This window comes from Pseudopipra pipra, chromosome 1 (genome assembly GCF_036250125.1).
Source record: "Pseudopipra pipra isolate bDixPip1 chromosome 1, bDixPip1.hap1, whole genome shotgun sequence".
In the NCBI taxonomy this organism is placed as follows: domain Eukaryota; kingdom Metazoa; phylum Chordata; class Aves; order Passeriformes; family Pipridae; genus Pseudopipra; species Pseudopipra pipra.
Window position 1 is genome coordinate 29,313,283 of NC_087549.1, and position 16,137 is coordinate 29,329,419.

Below are 16,137 nucleotides of genomic sequence, written 5' to 3' on the forward strand. Positions count from 1 at the left end.
TTAAAGACACAAACCGAATTTGGGAAATGAGTGCCCGCCAACCTTTCTGAGAGGAGACCAAGCTTTAGCTTGCAAACCATTTGGGGCATGAATCGTCCCTTCTCTCAGCCCCCAGCACAGCAGAGCTGTATCAGCGCTGCGGTTAGAAGAGCCTTCAGGCTGACTAGTCACACCGCAACTTGGGTTTCTTCCATGTGAGCACTTAATTAGATTGAACTCTGCTAATTTAAGATAACAAGATAAGGTTAGCCCGGTTAAGTGTATGTGGTGTTTTATCTGCTATCAGCGGTAGGCTCCCCTTTGTCTCTTTCTCTTACATGTGTTTAACTTGCAATTCCCCACAAGGTGTTATCGCACTCACCTGAATGAGAGGGAACCGGGAGCTCCAGTTCTGCAGGGAGCAGGCAGCCCTGGAGAGCAGGCAAGTCAGGGAGCTCTCTGCAGGGCCTCAGGGGGTGACAATGGTCATTGTTTAAAGCCAGGTGGGGAGCTCTTTGCCATGTAAATTGTGCTCGAACACACACACACATACATGCACACACATCTATCTAGCTAGACCCAGTTCTGCACTCTCAGGCTCTTGAAAAAAAGGACATTTTGAGCTTATTCGTTCTTGGTTTTTTAAGCCTTTTGATACCACGTTTCACACTCTGTAGTGAAGACAAAGACAAAATGATTCAGTGATTCAAAGGAAGGTGAGATTTCCATCTATCAGTTACTTCGAGGAGCCAGAGACATATTATAATTGTTAAAAAAAGAGGGAGGTGATGTAAAATCATAGGCTGGAGACATCAGAGCTGAGTATTTTTACAGTACTAGGGATTTCCAAGGTAGGAGCAGTAGCATGTCCAAGTGTGTAGAAGCCAGTGGCTCTGACTCACATGAGGGCTCAGGAGCTCACTGCTCTGCTAAGCCAGGGAATTGCTGACCTCAGAGTACGTACCTGCTGTTCAGTCTGACCGAACCTGGAAACAGCCACCAAGATTTACTCTGAAACTGGAAACAGCCACCAAGATTTCCTCCGGAAGCTGGAGATGTGGCAGTGCTCCCTGATGAGCAGCACCTCCTGGTTAGTGACATGCCATTGGGACCCCATATCTGCTCTTCTGTGCTGGTGATGAGTTGTTCCAACACTCAAGAAATCAGGACAAACTGCAAGTGCTCTGACTACTGGCTGTGATCTCATCGCATCTGCCCTGACCTGCAGGAAGAACAGCATTTCTCTAAGCTTCATTTGCATTTTAAAACAGCTGACTTCAACCTGCTCCATGGTTTGAAAGGCAGAAGAGAGAATAAGGATGCAGGGCTCAGGTAATGCTGTTCCTCTGTCTAGAACAATACAGGGGGAATGAATCAGCATAGGTGAGAGAAAAGTTATTCTTGCTTTGTTGTTCTTGTTATATTTATTCTCATTAGCATTATTCTTAGTAGTATTATAACATATTAGTAGTATAATATTATAATTACTATATATTATAACACATTAACAGATATAGTAACTCATATTTTCATTCTGTTATTATACTATATTACATTATAAGGTATTATTATATAATTAGCATTATTATAATTAGTATAATTATTTGTACTATTAGTAATATTATGCAGAAAAACTCTGTGCCTGAAAAAGTTCCCCTCCCTGGAAGGGCCACTTCAGGTCCAAGTATAGTGAAAAATGCTGAAGGTATGCAGGGAAAATGTTCTCCCTTCTGTTATGCACTATCTTGTAATAATAATTTGGGGCTTCAAATATGGAGCATAGCCTCCCTCAATCCTGCACTAAATAAATACTAAAAAGAAACAGTCTCACCCTAGAAGTGCCTACAACCTGTATCGAGGGCATCTGTCCTGCAGAGAGAGGACATTGTTTTGAAAAGCTATCAGTGTGCCTTGATTGTAAGTACCATATTCAGCTGAATACTTGCACATTATTTTATTAAAGTTTTGGAATTTGTTCAAGGCAGCCTTTCCAGCCTCTCATGCTGTGATTCATGCAGGTGTCCCAGCTCATTTAGAAATCAGTCATATCTGAGGTCAGCCTATCTACAAAATTAGGTACTTGGCAGACGCTGGCACCTCAACTGTTGTGAATAACCTTCTACTGCAGATCACTGATAACATATATAACACCTCCAAGCTCATTTTGTCATGCTGAAGGTCACTACTTATTTTACTTTGTTCTATCTTTCTGAGGTTAGAATCTCTAAAGTACATGAATACTGTAATGATTAATTTTTCTCATCTCCATAGCTTCCTGAAGCTCTCATCTTCATAGGCTTTTTCACATGTGGCAGACTGAGGTCTTGACTCACAAACTGTCCACATCTCCCTGGCTGGTGTGCACGATCCTCAGGTATGCTTATCCCATCCCCTTAAAATATAGGCATTGAACTCTCTTTTACAGTTTTCAAAAACTTTTGATTTTAACCTTCAGCAGATGCAGTGATCTGCCACCTAGTATCCACATTTTGGGGCTAACTTCAGTAAATGGCAGTAGCGTGAGAGAGATTATGTGTATAACGTGTTGTCACTATCACATTTATCTAACAATAATCAGATATCTGTAATTCTGTATTCATGAATTAATCGGTAACTGAAGCTGTGCTGCCAGATAGCATTCTCTTTTTTGGCTACAGAACAGTTTAAAGGGGGTTCATGAAGTCCATGTTTGGCATTGGGGTATTGTAGTTGAGGAGAAAAAAGTGGGTGCTGTAAACTGGCAGTGTTGGCCACAATGAATGCTGCCCCTGCTCTCCTCTTTGTCTGCACTGAATGGCGTCACCAGGCATGCAGCAGCCAGGGAGCATCGAGAAACAGCCACAGCCTTTCTGCATGTGCAGCAAAATGCTACACTGAGAATAAATATTTGTCATACCCTACAGGTCCTTCTAAGCTGCAGATGAAGAAATAAAATGAATCTAGTTTCAGGAAACAAAGAAATTAGTGCTACAGCTAGTATTTTCTTATATTTATGTACCACATCCCCATGTAATTTTTGCAACAGTTTCCAACATGTTCCCCTGAAACATGAGAATGGGGGTCAGTAAGTATTAAATATTGACATAGTACCTGGGTACTAATGTCTGACCTTATAACTAGCCTAAAATTGGATATTTAATAAACATCATGAGACAGGGGAATCTCTTCTAATAGCATCCTGAATCTTTAAACTGTGGCTTCCCCGCTCCATTTCCTGCAATGAGCTCAGCCTCTGCAGATATTTGTCTAAAGCATGAACTTCATGCAATTCTCTTTCATTTTTCAAATACTGTTTGTTGCACAGTTTTCAGTGCATTGTCATTTTTAGGTTGTTCCCTGCTGCCTCTTATTCTCTCCTTTCCTCTTCCCCAACTCCATCATGGTTTTCTTCCTCTTCGTCTTCTTTGTCATTGACTCCTTTATTTCCTTTATCTGCTTCTGCTGCTTCTGCTTTTGCTCCTTCTTCTGATTGTTCTGCTTGTGCTTATTCTCCTGTTGCTGCTTCTTCTGCTTGTGCTTCTTCTTCTTTTCTTTTCCTTTCTCTCTTCTTCTATTTCTTCTTCTTTTTCTTCTTCTTTTGCTGCTACTCCTCCTTCTTCTGCTTGTTCTCCTGCTTCTGCTTCTTCTGCTTCTCCTGTTTCTGCTTCTTCCACTTCTCTTCTTCTTTCATGTCTTCTGCTAATTTTGCTCTTCTACTTGTTATATGCTCCTGCTGCTTCTTCTCTTTCTTCTGCTTCTTATCTTGATTCTTCTGTTGCTGCTTCTCCTTCTTCAATTCCTCCTTCTGCTTCTTCTGCTGTTCCTTCTGCTGCTCCTGCTTCCACTTCTGTTTCTGCCTCCTCTGCTTCTCCTTCTTTTTCCTTCTGCTGCTTCTTCTCCTTCTGCTGCTTCATCTGCTTCTTTTTCTTCTTCTTCTTCCCCTTCTTTTTTGCTTCTCTTCCCCTTCTTTTTTGCTTCTTCTGCTTCTTCCTCTGCTTCTCCTTCTTCTGCTTTTTTCCCCTTCTGTTTCTTTTCCTTCTGCTGCTTCTTATTCCTCATATTCTTCTCTTTCCTTTTCCTCAGAAGGCCTTGCCCACTGTCACTCAGGCTATCTTCATTTCCTGGACCACACTGAAGGAGCAAGCTGATACTTGCTGATACTTGCCCAGATCACTGCTGTGGGCCCCGCATGGCCACACTGCTTACTATACACATCTGTATCTTGGGTTGTATCTGGGTTGCTTCTTAGGGCAACTCAGCTGTGGGCTGCCTGCACACACAGTGATCCTTCTGATACACAACACCAACTGCTTTCTAGAGGAGACTTCTTAACTTGTCTGACAGAGATCGGGTCAAAATGGCATTGCAAAAGATCAGGTGAGGAGTAAATTTGTTGGACACAGCAGCTACATCATCAAGAGAAAATAGACAGTTTCTTGGCCCTGGAGCCGGACTATCTGCACCATTACACTGGGACCATGCTGCACTCATGGTTTGGCCCAGGACAGTTTGTGCTATCCCAAGGGGTTCCTGGGAGCAGATGAGGAGCTGGTGCAAATCCCCAGCAGACATTTTCCCTGTAGTCACCCTGATCTGAATATGATCTGGATAAGAGACTCTTACAGCATGGAGATAACTCATCCTGCACAGCTAGTTTACTAATTTACAGTAGAGCTGTAACAGCATTCCCGACCCAGGATGCCCTTCAAACGGGTATACACTTAGCTTTTGCCTCTGAGCTGGGCCTGTGTTACCTTCTGTGTAAGTAATAAGTTTGTCTCCATCAGCATGGACAAAAGATGAGCTTGGACTCAAACCACCTTGGGACTACTGTAGAGTACAGCGTGGCTATTTCTATTTTCTCCTTCTTCTGAATATTCCCTCCATGTTCCATTTCTGACAACTTTCTGCATATTTCACTACCAAGTTAATCTTAGAGTGGAAGAAAGATGTGGCGAGATGTTTCTAGTGAGCACTATTTTTCCACAAACTGCATGAATACTACAGGGTCAGCACATAACATTATCAGAAGTGTGTGGTCCCTACTATGTGGAAATGTGAAAGTGCCCACTGGTAGATGAACTCTTGGAGCTACTTTAGTGGGGAGTTATGCAATAAACTGACTCACCTGAAGGCCAGGATGCCACCCAGAAGGACCTGAACAAGCTTGAGGAGTGCATCTGTGTGAAATTCATGAGGTGCAATAAGGCCAAGTGCAAGGTCAGGGCAATGCCTGGTATCAATACAGGCTGGGGGATGAAGGGTTTGAGTGCAGCCAAGAAGGACTCGGGGGTTCTCATGGATGAAAAGCTGGACATGAGCCAACAGTGTGTGCTCCCAGCCCAGAGAGCCAACTTCATCCTAGGCTGCACCAAAAGAACCGTGGCCAGCAGGTTGAGGGAGATGATTCTGCTCTGCTCCCATGAGACCCCAAGTGGAGTACGGTGTTCAGTTCTGGGGTCCTCAGCACAGGAAAGACATGAATCTGTTAGAGCAGATCCAAAGGAGGGCCACAAAAACGGTCTGGAGCAACTCTCTTATGAGGAAAGGCTGAGACAGCTGGGGTGCTCAGCCTGAGGAAGAGAAGGCTCCTGGGAGACCTTATTGAGGCTTTTCAGTACTTAAAGGAGACTTGTAAGAAACATTTTAGTAGGGCCTGTTGCAACAGGACAAGAAATAATGGTTATAAACTAAAAGAGGGTTGATCTAGACTAGATATAAGGAAAAAATTTTTTATGATAATGGTGGTGAAACACTGGAACAGGTTGCCCAGAGAAGAGGTGAATGCCCTATCCCTGGATACACTCAAGCTCAGACAGGGCTCTGAACAACCTGATCTAACTGAAGATGTCTGTGCTTATGGCATGGGATTTGGAACTAGATGACCTTTAAAGCTCCCTTCCAACTATTTTATGATTTTATGAAATTACAAAAGTAATTTCATAAATGAAGTCCGTGACCTCCTCATGTTTGCATGGTATAACTTGTTGAAGCTATATTTGATGACTTCTTTCCTGTACAAAACCTTGGACTTCATTGGTAAAAACTGCTACTTTCTACCAAAGCCTAGTTAGTCTAATAGTGGATTTGACAATATTAATGCAGCTTGCCTGGAAAATTCATGAATTTTCATTTCTTCCCCTTAATGGCTGACTTTGCTAGCGTGGGATAAGAAGCACCAGCTAATGGTCTTATTCTAAGAGAACCTGTCTACCTTCTCTTAACTTAGATGAGGAAAGCTGTTGCTAAAGATTTTACTGAAATCTTGATAGAAATATGATAGATAGGATGACAGTGGAGACTGAAAAGTAAAAGCTTAGTGCCAAATGAAAGCCTTGAGGTGAAGATTAGTGTGGTTATTAAGGCACCACATGGGAGCCTAGTTATAGTCTTGCTTGGTCAGTTTTTTTTACTGCTTCTCTCGAAAATACCAGCTTCTGTAGTTGGGATCACGCAGCTGCCTGCGTCACCTCCTTTTCTGAGACCCTCTGAGTGGCTCCAGGTGGAAACACAACGTAGAAATACAGGGCAAGGGAGAAAGTGAGATCCAGTGTGCCCACCCCTGAGGCAGGAGCGTGGACTTGCATTCGTGTGAGCACCTGTGATGACGTTGGCACAGTGTCGTGATTTCCACCACGGTGACCCTGGAGCAGCCCTGTGCACCGGCCAACATGTCAGCTGGTCACACACAGTGAAAAAGCCGTGGGGGAAGGCAATGGGAGAACCACTGAAATAAACATGACCAGAGAAGGATTATTGCAGCGTAAAATCTTTGTGGCTTATTTTAGCAGGGGAAGACCACAACAGCAATCTAGTTACATTCCAGGAAGGAAGTATGTCACATGCATCGATCTTCATGCACAGAGGCAAGTGGCTCAGAGTGGATAATGCATACATATAAATAGGTCCTTAAAGTCTAGGCTAGTGCAAGCTCACCTGGCCATCTATCTTAAAAATGCTCAGAAAGTAGTTCTAAAAATACCACATGCAGTTGCTCTGGGATAAACTGAAGATAAAACTTCCATTATGTTCTTGTATATGACCATTAAATTAGTGAGATGAGCACCAATCCCGTAACAGAAAGGAAAGAAAGTCCCTTCTTTGCTCCTAAGGCTGAATAAAACAAGACTGGAGACAACATTCACACACAGAACTGTGCATAAACTGTGGAGTTTGAGTAAGGGAAATGAGATCAGTAGCAGTTGTTAGGTATGAGTCATCTCTTCACAGTTTTTTGGACCATGGGAGTGAGCAGTATGTTCCAAGCAATATGCTTACTGGAGTAAAAAATTCAGTCACCACAACCTATTTACATCAAACAATATTATTGTGGCTACAGCCTCCAGGGAAGAACTGAGCTGAAACCATAATGCAGCTTTTGATAGCAAATAGAAGTAAATAGAAAGACTGGGAGGAAAACTAATTTAATGAATATGGTTTATTTAAATATTTATAGAATAAATCTCACTCCAGTGTGCAATCTACTGAAAACAAAATATGGCGCTCTCCCGGTTAAAATATGAGGTGGGTAATATTTAATTGAAACTAAAAATGGTTATTATTAGATCATGTAAGGTTGTATTGCAATATCTAATTTATGGCTTCTTTAGTGAGATACAGAATGCATAGCTAAGCACCCCAGCTTCCTCTGTGGTGTACCAGGGAAGAAGTAGAGAAACGCAGAAAGAAGAAACTGCATACTGATTCGTTTGGGGGTTTTTTGTCAGCTGCAATTTATTGTGAACCTGCAGCTTTTTTGTTACTACACATCACACTGGGAAAACCTTGCTTAATTTAGTCTAAATATAATGTATTTCAAGCAGTCTTTTGCCTTGCCTACATTAGTGGTTTTGTTAAGGAATGTGCTTTTGAAACAAATTGTCCAGTTGTCCCCACTTACTGCATCTGGGGTAGCATGCTTGCAGGCTGTAAACTAGACTCCTTTCAGATTAAATTAAACCATGAGATGTGCTCCAGGAGCATATCTGATGTGTTTGAACCACAAGTGCATGTTCAGCCCATTGGACCAGATAAGAACTCAAGTAACCGTCCTAAAAGGCACCTAATGTAGATGTCAGGTTTTCAGCATGAGCTGTTTCACTCTGCTGATCGCTCCTATAGTGCTGCATTATTGTGATGCAGACAGAGCCCTTTTCTGAGGTCACTGCAGGCTGCTTGGACTGAAATGTTTTTCTGCTTCCCATTTACCACTGGCCTACAGCTAGCTCTCACCTTCATCAGCATTCAGCTGCCTCTCCAGAAATATTATTAAAATATAATAAATCTATCTCTATAAAGTGCAAATCAAATATTAGCAGACAGATGACAGGTAGTGAAAACAAGCCATCACTATGGAAACAATAGTGAGAACCAGCACTTTATTGGTTTATGAGAAAAAATCTTTAAAAGTTCAATATGTGTCTGTTCACTTCCCTTTAGCTGCATAAACACTCACACTTTGAACATTCCCAACAACGTGGTAAAACAGGAATACATGGGAGAGCAGATGTCTGGCAAATCCCAACTATCCTGCCTCAGTACCGAATCACAGAATATGCTGAGTTGGAAGGGACCCACAAGAATCATTGAGTACAACTCAGCCCTGTACAGGACCATCTGCAAGAGTCACATCATGTGCCTGAGAGTATCATCCAAACACTCCTTGAACTCTGTCAGGCTTGGTGCTGTGACCACTTCCCTGGGGAGCCTGTTCCAGTACGCAACCACCCTCTGGATGAAGAACCTTTTTCTAACATCCAACCTAAACCTCCCCTGACACAACTTCAGGCCATTCACTCCGGTCCTGTCACTGGTCACCACAGAGAAGAGATCAGTGCCTGCCCCTCTACTTCCCCTCACGAGAAAGTTGTAACTGTAATGAGGTCTCCCCTCAGTCTCCTCTTCTCCAGGCTGAACAGAACAAGTGACTTCAGCTGCTCCTCATACGGCTTCCCCTTGAGGCCCTTCACCATCTTCGTTGCCCTCCTTTGGACACTCTCCAATAGCTTAATATCTTTCTTATATTGCAGTGCCCAAAACTGCCACAATATTCCAGGTGAGGCTGCACTTACAGGGTCAGCTAACTGAGCACCCTGCCTGTGCTTCTCGTTAAGCCAAGGGTGTATTTCTAAAGTGTGTCGTTGAGGAACATGAAGATTTCAGTTTTCAAGCCTTGGAATGCAGCCAACAGGGAAACTTTCTGTGACAATGATCCTCCCTGTATCTCCTGGCTAATGACATATTTCCCTGGGCAGGCAGGATGATCGAAGTGTAGTCTTTCTAAACATTATTTTCAGCAAACCATTGGGAGATACAAAGAATTTCCTGTTGAAAGTTGAGTTTGTTTGTTTGGTTTGTTAGGGTGCATGGCATTTAACATATTTTACAACAGTCTTTTACCACAGAAGGGTGGGAACAGAAATCTAGCTAATTTAGGAGTAAGCTTGCTGAATTTGTGCAGGGACTTCGATGACGTGGTTGCTGTAACAGCAGAGGGCTGGCCTCAAGCCTGTTTATAGCACCCCCACGATCCTCCTGCTGAAGTGACTTTGAGGCTAAGCTTTCTGGCAGTTTACATGGTCTTGACCTTTAAGATCACTTGTAGGTCACTATTTTCAGGTGATACAGTACACGTATTGCTCTTCATGGCACAGGCAGGAAGCTGGGCTCTCACATGGACATAAGTTTGTTACCTCATGAGCAACAGGATCCACTAACAGTAGGGACCTGAGTGGGGGTTTCCTGAGCATCAAAGGAGAACGTCACACCAAAATCATCATGAAATAGCTGTAAGATGTGGCCACCCCAAAAACTTTCTTCAGTCCTGTGCACTGAGAAGCAGAAAACTGTCCAGTGAGCAACAAATAGTATCACCTGTAATCTTTGTAACTCATGCCTCCTCCATGGCTATCAAACATTGTATGTCTTTTCTTGCTTAAAAACTCCAATATTGATGACTGAGCTCCAAGATCTTGTTTCCCTGACAGATAGCTGCTAGATAGATTTGGGCTGTGTTAGTGTTTGATGTTGATGCCAACCACCTAGTTCCCCTAGATGATGAGTACCGTGTGTTTACATAAGCTTAACACCATTTGGTTTCTCTGCATCACTACACATTCACCATACATACCTGCTCAGCTGTTACCCTCACTATCTCTTCCCATTCCCTATCCAGCATGGCAGGCAGACCTGGTTTGCCTCTTATTTTTGTGCAGGCACCAGCACAGCTGTGAACAGGCAAAAGAACTTTGCAAGTGCACTGTGCACAAGCGAAGGAAAAAGCAAAGGGGTACTTGCTGTGGTGTGTGGACCCTAACTACCGTTGCTGCTCCAGTCCATGTGTTTATCCGATGGCCCTGTCCTCCATCCCCACCAGCCCCAAGATGTGATGCTGGATGAGTCACACAGGATCCATGTGGAGCTGTGTGACTAACAGGCTGGGCACTCCCCAGGTGAGGCTGTGAGCACACATCAGAAAACCAGTTCAGGGCTGGTTGTGTTAGGATGACCACGTCAAGACTCAGAGACAAACAAAGCAGAACACTTCGGGGTCCATGACCAGCCATGTCACATCCACTCAGTAGTTCCTGCTTCCCACTAGGGCTGTCTTTGGCTACTTCCCAGCCTTAGACCCTGCAAAGACTCAGTTCCCTGAGGCTCATTTTGACATAGTCAGCTTTTGAAAGCAGGTAGCAAGGATCCTTTTGGGTGGGCTGCTGGGGAATTTCCAGGGGATGTAGCTTGAGCAAGTCTGCCAAGCAAGTGGTCAAGGCACCAAGGTACCAGCTGACTCAGCCCTCATGGAATGTTTTTCTGCCTGCTGTGTTGTCCTCATGCCTGCAAGGGTGGCACAGTGCCTGTCAGCCTGCTGCCAGCTCCCTGTTGCTGCCAGGTGTTACTGCCCAGGCAGTGTTACTGCCACAGGGCATCCACTTCTTGCTGCATTTTCATTCACTCTTTCGTGGAGGTGTCTGCAATATGTTCACACTGTGGTCCCTTTGGCCAAAGTCTTCTGTGCTTAGAAAATAAAAAAAATCTTTGAACTTCCCTGGGAGCATTTATCCAGAACCAGAGGTGGTGAGGGAATCCATGCAATACCAAAGCATACTCCAAATATACCTTTTCCTGTTCGTACCTGTACCACATGCTTGTGAATGCCTGATATAAGATCTTGTCTCATACGGGAAAACTGGAGCCTCCTGATCTGTATAGACTCCAACTTAGGCTGAACCTCTGAGGTGGATACCCTCTCTAGCTTACATGTAGATCAACACAAATGCATTTGGGATTTGGGGTCACTGCACTGTAAGGCTGCTACTCCAGATGTGTAGCTCCTTGTCAGTACGGGGTAGTACCTTTATCCCCTGTATTGCAGGACTTACTGTACTTTGCCCACCCTTGCATCACTCCATGTGTATGGTATGAGTAAGTCAGAGCAGTGGAGGAAATATTACTGAAACGGTCTCACAGGGCAATTTGCAAAGACTTATGAGAAAAGTGTCACGCTAAAGAGCATGGGATTTGCCCAGGCTCTGCAGCAGGTGTATAAGTTCAGTGCTCTTCATGCGGCACCCTCAGGTTTGACCTGCCAGAGCACTCCAGATATGACTCATGATTGCTCACAACACTAGTCATCAGCAAGAGGATTCCTTAGGTGCCCTTTCATGTGGTGTGCCAAGTTATCACTCTGCAGAACTATCAAGATATTGGCATTCAGAAAACATGAAGAAAATTAAAGCTTTGTTTAAAAATACAAGACAAAGCCATGCACGCTAAATATTCGCAAGGCTCAGGTAATTTCAGGTGTGACCATGCAAACCATATGCTGTGTAATAGCTCTCTTGAAAAGCCTCAGCAAAATGTATTTTAGTTTTGGATTCAGCAGACTGTTACTGATATAATTCAGTCATAATATAACATGGTTCAAAAGCATATCACTGCCTGCTCACTTTCAGGATAACACTAAACATAATCCTTGCCATTCGGCCATGAGTAACTTATCTTGGGAAAACCCCAGCTGTTTCAAAGAAAACTAAAATCATGCCCATATGATATAATAACTTTCACTGAGATCGAATCTGGGAAGTTTTACCTGAGTCTTGCCAGGGATAGTCCGTCTCAACACCAGATGCTCATTTTCCCATAGATGTCTCCAAGGCAGCTATTTCCAGACCTTTCTTTCCTGCAAATATATTCATGTAGTTAGAGCCCTGAAGGCCAGCTGGGTTAAATTCTTATGGTCAGACCTTGCCATAGTGACTTTCAGCTTTGTGGTTTACTCACTCTCTGTAAGTCCAACAGAGAAGAGTGCTTAGTAACAAACTCCCATCTGCCAGAAGTGGGGTGGGCTCTTACACTAGCAGCATGACACAGTCCAAGCCTGCTCACCACCTGGAAGGAGGGCAAATAAATTGGAGTTGGAGAAGGAGGAAGGACACACATTTAAATAGGATCTTCCTCTTTCATGTAAATGAGCTATGGGGAAACAGATCTGTTTGACCATAGTTGATGGAGGTCCTGTTTCCTACAGGGTCCTCTGTGGAGACCCATTGACCATTCAGATTGTGTCCACAGGAACAGTGATGTGCACAATAAATCTCCTGTTTTTAACATAAATGAAGTCTGTTTTTAACACCCTGTTTAATGGTACATTTATGGCAAGAAGAATAACTGTAGCAGAGGATAGAAAATGCTAAATTTAGTGACAGACTTGCCTGTCAGTTGGAGTTCTCTGAGTAATGAAACTGTCACCTCTAGATGCTCATCCCTCAGAAAAATGAGCAGTTGTATGAAGCCTGCAGACAAGAAGTGGTGACAAGAGCAGCTCTTGGCAGGGAGGCCCAGAGAAAGAGTTCTTCCAGCATCTTCACATCTCTGGCTTAGGAATGAGGGGAGAAGAAGAAGCGAAATTCTGCCCACCCTACCAGAAAGTGGCAACATCATGGCTATGACACGTTTGCTTCAAGAAGGGATAGAAAGAAAAGCCATAGGGACATCAGAACCTGTGGATGCAACTCTATCACTATTGGTGAGTGTTACATCACAGTTTTACTAGAAAAAAATATGAGCTTTACGCACAATCCACAAATTATCATTGGCTGCAGTGTAGGAAAACCCTTTCTGAGCAGTAGATTGCAACTTGCATATACCAAGCAATGAATAAAGAGAGAAAAACACCTTACCTGTGCTTCGGGTAATGCTGAAATTCCAACTAATAAGTGACAGATAAGGAGACTAAAAATGGACTTTCATTGAAAACAAAAATCTTGATTCTCAGTTCCATAGTTAGCTAGCATGAATGACAGCAGTGACATGAGGAACAGGTTGAACATAAATGGAACATAACCAACAGCAACATTTGAAATGACTTCTAAAAATGGGAACAGGAACTACAGAAGGTCAAGGAAAAAAATTCAGTACTCTCCTGATGATGTATTACTACCATGTAAAATTGGCTTTAGCCACAAAAAATGTCAAGCGTGTAAAGCACAGGCAAGCCTGATGAATTGTCAGCTGAAACAAAGGTCTTATTTAGGCAGAAAGAATTTCTGTCAAAACAAATGCCTGCAGTTTTACCTATCTTACTGGGCATCTTTAATAGCCATGGATTCCTAAACATAGGCCAGGAGCCTGTGTACAGCACAAAGAAAACACTAGAAAGGAAAATGAAGCCTCAACCTCCTGCCATTCTGCAAGCACAAGAGAGAAGATGCCTTCTCCTCCTGCAATTTTAGAGGTAATCCATTGACTAAGTAACCTATCTAGTAGTCCAGCTACCATGTTACCATCTGGCATGGTGAATGATCTTCACTACCCAAGTCACTCACAGGCTGGAATTCTGCTTGCGCTTTGTTAATGATGAAGAGTGTCATCCTACAGCTTTGACGGTCATTTAATCCAACCTGGTGGAAATGCTGCCTCCTTCTGTTCTGAACCTTGATGCAGCTCAGCTCCAGTTATTTCAGTTTTACTTAGAGGCAAACAGGAGGAGCCTCATCAGAGGTTACTCAGCTCTGAGCTGTCACCTGCACCTCCTGCCTTAGTGCCTATAAAACAATCCAGCAAACGCACCGTAGACTCTGGGGTGAAAAAAGAGCCTTATTCAATGCCCCAGTGCTGATCCTTGCCACCTTGGCACAGGGAAGCCCTCTCTCCCCCTTGTTTACACAAAATCTTATTTCACATGAAGGGGTGACAACTGTGAAAGTATTGTACAGGAACTCTGGAGAGAAAGCTCCAGGCAAAGAGTCATTTTGGGGTTGTTCTGCTTGCTCCCTGGGGTGTGCATAGAGCCCACTTACAGCTCTGTAGCTCTGGGCAAACTGTGTAGGAGCCTGCTTTGTAGCCACTCTTCCCTCTCCTCACCTGCAGCAGGATCTGGGGGCTCTGACCTGCATCTCCAAAGGGTAATTCTCACTTGGGAATCACAGAATCACACAATGGGTAAGGCTGTAAGGGACCACAGTGGGTCATCTGGTCCAACCGCCCTCAAGCGGGGTTATCCTAGAAAAATATTAACAGAATTAAAATGTTAAAACAGAGTAGAAGGAAATGCAGGTCAGACAGTACTGTCTTTATCTACTGCCAAAAGTGGTTGAAGCTGACAACCCTTAAACACCAAGAAGCATGGAAAACACAAGTACTGAATAATAGTATATTTTCAAAACATTCCACTACATGCTCAACAAATGTCAGCTACACAAGGAAGATGCACAGTGCTGTGTATTTGTAGCCAGACTTGGAAGTGAAGAAAAATCTAATCGTTATTTGTCCAGAAAAGGGAGTTTTATCGACATACTCCTTTTGACTTACCACAAGGACTGAAAAGTGGAAAGAGAACTGCAGCCTGCCCAGGACAGCCTCCAGGCACAGTACAAATGAAACATATTCATTGGGCACAGCATTTCAACTGTTTAAATTTTTTTTTTTTTGAACTGCCAGCAATGAAAAGTGCAGCTGGGTTCTGAGAACCAAAGATCACAAAAAACCTTGGAACAATAATGTGATGATAAATGAAGTAGAAATGGACAATAAATCACAATGGATTAACAGCAGGAATAATGCCTGAGACCTAGCGATTATCAAATTATGTGAAGTCATTTGCTGTGAAGCAATTACCTTCCATGGTATTTCCGATTCTCGCAGTAAGTGGCCAGCTCTATTGATTCAAGATACGTCTATAATGTCAGGACCTAAAAAAAGCGTTTCCATGCCTTGGGAAGGTGAATTCTGTTAATACATTACTAGCAAATACTGCCACAGAATATGGGACAAAGCAACAGGAACACTGGGAAACGCCAGGGCCAGGTTTACTACAACTGTGTTACTTACACAGCAATGCTGAAGAATATGCTGACCATGCTGATTAATTTATTTCCAGTTGTTACCTCAGCTTTAATCTTAGACTTGCTATTGTCTTCAGTTGAATGATTTTAAATTGCTCTCTTTTAGGTAGACCGTTAGAGGGGAATCTCCGTACTTCTATATTTGTGAAATGTTAACCCATGCTAAAAAGATGAGTTGCTTTAAACCAACTATTTGCCAAAAGAAAAAAAAAATCAATAAATGCAAAGCATGATTTACTATCACCCATGAAAAATTTACCATGTTACCTTCTTGCGTGAGAGTATTAGCTAGCATGTTAAGAAAAAAACCCCAAAACCCTTAAAAAACCCCCTGATGCTTTACGGTACCAGGTTAAGCACAAAGAGATGAATCTTAATGTACTTGCCTAGTTTGTGCTTATTCCCTTCAACACAATATCTGCCATAATGAATGGGAAGAGTTTGCAGACAATTTGCAGGCATTCTGCTAAATGCAGCAAGACTTGCCTGAAGTCTGGGTCTGCACTGGCATGTTTATCACTGTTATGGTACTTCTAGGGATATGTACAAATAACATATCCAATTAATATAGTAAGGCTGGGGAACTTTGCAATTTTTGAGGTTATGTTAGCCAAAAAAGTAGTTTGATTGTGCAACTCATTTTGTTTGGACAACGAGTAGCAGCTATGCTAATGAGATGATTCTTTGATTATCTCTTAATTACATGAAAAGGGGCTTGCTACCATATATAAAGTAACAATATTAGCTCAGCAAGCTTTTGTAAATGTGGAGGCCAGAGGGAGGCCTGAATAAAACTGGAGGCTTAAGATACCTCCTTGAAGCTGGGAGGTAGGAG

General features: G+C 43.0%; 1 long non-coding RNA gene across 1 annotated transcript; it reads right to left on the minus strand.

Moving 5' to 3' along the window:
- Positions 1-633: 633 nt before the first annotated feature.
- LOC135416504 (uncharacterized) lies at positions 634-16,003 on the minus strand. The gene is made up of 3 exons (XR_010431624.1): positions 12,241-16,003; positions 12,050-12,139; positions 634-1,201 (listed from the first exon to the last, which is right to left on the minus strand). It is a non-coding gene; the product is annotated as an uncharacterized LOC135416504 (long non-coding RNA).
- Positions 16,004-16,137: the final 134 nt, after the last annotated feature.